Source organism: Octodon degus, unplaced genomic scaffold, assembly GCF_000260255.1.
Source record: "Octodon degus isolate 3935 unplaced genomic scaffold, OctDeg1.0 scaffold00045, whole genome shotgun sequence".
Taxonomy (NCBI): Eukaryota; Metazoa; Chordata; class Mammalia; order Rodentia; family Octodontidae; genus Octodon; species Octodon degus.
The window spans coordinates 3,011-7,832 of NW_004524621.1; positions in this window are offsets into that span (position 1 = coordinate 3,011).

The following is a 4,822-nucleotide window of genomic DNA, read 5'->3' on the forward strand; positions in this document are numbered from 1 at the left end:
GAACTAGGGATTGAACTCAGGCCCTTGCGCTTGCCAGGGAAGCGCTTATTCCACTGAGCCCTATTTATTTGGGCTATTCATCTCCCCAGCCCTATTTATTTAATTTTGAGGACTTATTTTAGATAGATGGAAAAAATAGAGGGCCAGGGATTTAGCTCAGTGGCACAGCACCTTGAAAGTGGGAGGTCATGGGTTTGATTTTGGGTACCCAAAAAACAACAAAAAAAAGCATAAAACTGATCTTTAATCTAAATTATATACATGATTAATATTTCTCTTTATATACCAATGTCTATTTGAAGAGTATTAAAGAGTACAATTTTTAGGAAAAAATTGCATAGCAACTTTTTCTAAAGACGGGGTATCATTACACAGTCCAAGGTAGCCTCAACTGCAGCAATCCTCTGCCTTAGCCTCCCCTGTGCTGAGATTACAGATGTGCTACTGGCCCTAGCAATTTTGTCATAAATATTATCATGAAGAAAAGCAACCTTGTATTCCCTGAAGGCTAGTTTTTGTTTCTTCTTCTTTTAAGGCTAGTTTTCTTTTCTTTTTTTTTTTTTTTTTTTTTTTTTGCAGAACCAGGAATTGAACTCAGGTCCTTGCGCTTGCCAGGCAAGCGCTTATTCCACTGAGTCATCTCCCCGGTCCCTTAAGGCTAGTTTTCAAAAGTAAGTTTTTTCTTTTTATCAAAGAACAGTGCATGGCAAGAAAATGATGGAAGCCATAGGCTCAGTATGTTTCTATAAAGTTAATATGCTCATATAAACAGGACCCAGATTAAAGAAAAGAATGTAGCCAGTTCAGCAAGATCTGTCTGGCTTTGAAACTGTTATTACTGTAATCCAGCTGTATCTTCTGTCTGGCTCCTCTCCCTTACATTCTCTGAAAATGGAATGAGACAGTTACTTCTCATGGCCCAGCACCAATCTACTCCACCGATGCACATTGAACTATTGTTCTATTGATGAGCAGTTACCTTCCAATCTGTGGCTATTGGGAATGACACTTTCTAGGCTGGATAGGAAATGTTTCTCAAAGTGTACATGTTGAAGGCTCGGGTCCCCAACACAGCAAAGTTCAAAGGTGAAACTCTGCAAGGGCAGTGGATCTGGTCAGGGTCACAAAAAAGCAGAGAGAAAATGGAACAGGCAGGGAGGAAGCCAGTTTTTCCCAGCTGGGCCTCCTCTCCCTGGGGAGACAACCCCAGCAGCATTTAGCGATCGGATCAGGGGCTCAGCAAGGTGCCTGCACTACCCTCACCTTCCACAGAGGCCGGAGTGCTTGGGGAACATTCTAGACTAAACTGGAACAGTGCCAGTCGCCAGGGGATTTATTCATCCATAGACTCCTAATGCAGTAGCATGATTGGGAGGTGATGGAATTAATTTCCCAAAGTCTACAACTGGAATGAGGTTGCTGCTCAGCAATACGTCCCTGATTTACAATTTCTTGTCTCCACCATAAGAAACCAAACCCTAGAGAATCATGTATGGTAAGAATCACAGCTCCCAGCAGTGTTAGGGGGTTCCCTTTGGTGTTCTCGGTGCTGGATGGACTCACTTGGGATGGGCTGGTGGTTCCTCATGGTCCTCACAGTGCCAGAGCCCGTCTCCTCCCATGGCCTGACAGGGACACCTCCAACCTGCCTACCTGGGAACTCTGTGACATACCAGCCTGGTGGGCTCTCGCGGTAAGTGCTGTCCCCAGGGGTTCCGGGGAGCTTACATTTTGCCCAAGTACAGGAAAAAAAAAAAAAAAAAAAAAGGGCCCCAGATGCTAAATTGAGCGGGTCTCCAGAAGAAGCCATGATTTGGCGGGCGCAAGTTACCACTGCACACAGCACGGGACCACTGCCTGCCACCTCATGGGAGGACCTGGAAGGGTCCCCACAGGACTGTGTCAACAGTCAGCCCAGTGGGCAAAGGGTGCCCCACCCCAAACCCATCAACAACACTCTTCTCGCTAACCTTACCAGTTGGGCCTCTGTTCACGGATGCCCTTGTAGGTCTAGAATGTCCCCTGAACACCACAGCTACTGAACTGAACTTTGGGTAGATTTGCAGTGGAAAGCAAGACTCATTTTCAATGGACAAGGGGTTAATAGTGGAATGAAACTCCCAACCTGATAGGTAACCCAGGACGAATTTATGTTCTCTAAATCCAAAGAATAAGTTTTAGGAACAAACGGAGATTAAGCGCAGAATATTTACTGGGGAAAAGAAAGATTTTGTCTGAGAGGAAAAGGGGGGGGGAGGCCTTGTCCCCCAGGAAGGTATCTGCTCCAGGGATTTTTATGGAGTAAAACCATGCGGTGAGGCGGGTCTAAGGTGGAGAACATGGGAACTTGTTTAGGTGGGCATGAGGTGGGACAAAACTATGGTCAACCAATGAGATTACAAGCATACCTGCTCAGGTAAAGTTAAATCCAGGACCAAATAGGGAGGTGAGTCATGTTGCAAGCGGGCATGAATATAAGACAGGACTTTATCCAGTTGCCGGTAGTGGTTGGATTAGTGACTTCCTGGCTTCCTCAAGATGATCAATCCCGGATGCTTGTCTTCAGCGAGGTCAACATTTGTTTGATCTTTGGTCTTTAGCTTTGGCTCACAGTGGGACCAGCCGTCTCTCTCACAGTTGTAAGGTATCTTGTCTTCCGTGCGGTCTCCTTTGAGGGCCTAGCTGGCCCTGTCTGACTGCCTATAATATTTCTAATTCCGCTGCCTACCACACGGTGACCCATTCTACCCTCCCTTCCTTTCTAGGATAGCTTCTTCGGACTATTTGTGCTAGCTGCAGAACCGCACATGGGGGGGGGGGGGGGGTCTCAGCTGCGTCTCAGTTTACCCTAAAGACAGATTCGTCCTGGGTAACTGAAACCGCAGGGCCCGGGATGCAGCTCGCTGGCGCAATGCCTGCCTTCTTGCAAACGCGAGGCCGGGTTCTATTTCCAGGACAAACCGGAAAACCTACTACACTGACTATCTCGTAGGTATCGCGATGCATCGTTGATGGCTTCGAGAATCGCCTTTGGGCGTGTCCTCCGATGACTGGCGTAAGGAGTAGCCAACTGAGGCAGGAGCCCATCCCGGATGTGGGGTACCAAGTCTAGGTGTGCAACTTTTACGTAATAAAATCCAAAAGAGAAGGCCAGGTTTCCATTTTGGACGCGCCTCTCACCTTTAGCTTCTGATGTTGGGTTCCTTCGCTGTTCAGCCTTCTAACGGAGGATCGCATCCAAGAAGGTATGACTGTGGACCCATGTGCACCTGGGAACCAGTGGACGGCCAAACTCGTAAGCTAGTTTAATAGATTTCTTATATAATTATAACTTTCTAAAGACACTTCCTCTGTTTTTTGAGATAGAGTTTTGCTATACAGGGCTGGTGAAGCATAACCGATTGCAAGTGCGGGCCAGCACTGGGGAGACAGAGGCAGGACGATCTCTGCGAGTTTGAGGTCACCCTGGGCTGCAGAGCGAGCCCTTATTAAAAAAAAAAAAAAAAAAAAAAGCAAATGTGATGATAAAAGTAAATCTTTTGTATTGATGGGCACATTCTAAATCCAGATTATAAAGATTTTTTTGTGTGTGTGTGGTACAGGGATCAAACTTGGGACCTTGAGCTCCTGCTCCTGAGCAGTCTCCGGCCCCAGATTATAAAGATTGCGCATTTTTACAAATTCATTAAAATCTTTGAGTTGTAGTGTGTACGCGCGAGTCAGGGTTTCCCAGTACAGTGGTCCCTTACTTACCTCAGAGGTTACGTGGGATAAGTGAAAATCGGCGAAGTAGTGACGTTATATTCATTTTAGTATTTATATATATATTTTAAGGCTTTACAAACCCTTCCCACACTCTTATAAACCTTTCCTACACTTTCAAAAACACTTCTAACGTTCTTAACCATTTTCCAAACTCGTAAGCCTACATAATTTTAACAACATACGGATAGTGTATGGTACTGCAAAAATCTCACGATATACAAAAAATCCGTGATAATTTCTTGAAAACCCGTGAAACAGTGAGTCCGTGAGAGTAGCAAGAGGCTAGTGTACTTACTCTGTCGTTACCATGCTGTTGTGGATGCACACTTGACTTGCTTCTAGGGTTTGGGCTATTACCAGTAAGTGATACCGTGAACATTTTTTGATACATTTTTGGACACGTAGATGCAGTTTTCTGTTGCGTACATACCTAGGAGTTATTCCTAGGTCGTAGAGCATGTGTATGGTTGGCCGTAGTGTAAATAATTTTATTTTGCTAAAATCTAGCAAGTCCCTTGAAGTCATTTCAGCGTAAACATACTTAAACGCAGAAATTTTCTAAATATAAACACACATTCGTTCTTCTTCAGAGTTGACTGAAGCAAACACTGTTACAGACAGGACAACTGCGCATCAGTCAGAGTTGTGGAGTCTCACCAACATCACTGCTTGGGAAGACACTGTGTCTTGAGAGGTTCAGCCCTAGGGAAATGCACCCCAATATTCTTGCTCTCTTGGTGCAGTCTGGGAGAACATGGCATTAATCTACAAAAAAATAGGCTAAGTTGGTTTGTTTTCTCTCTAAATTCTAGAAATCAGTTTATTTTTCACTGGAAAAAAATTATCTGGGAGATACACACCTGCTCTAGCACACTTGGAAGCTGAGGCAGGAGGATTACAAGCGTGGGGAGCGTCTGGGCAACTTAGGGAGACACGGTCCCCAAATAAAAAGTGGACTGAGCGTGTAGCTCTATGCAGCGGTGCCAGGTTTGTGCAGCAACATAATTGCACCTGTGTTTATAGCAGCACAATTTATAATAGCTAGATCTTGGAAACA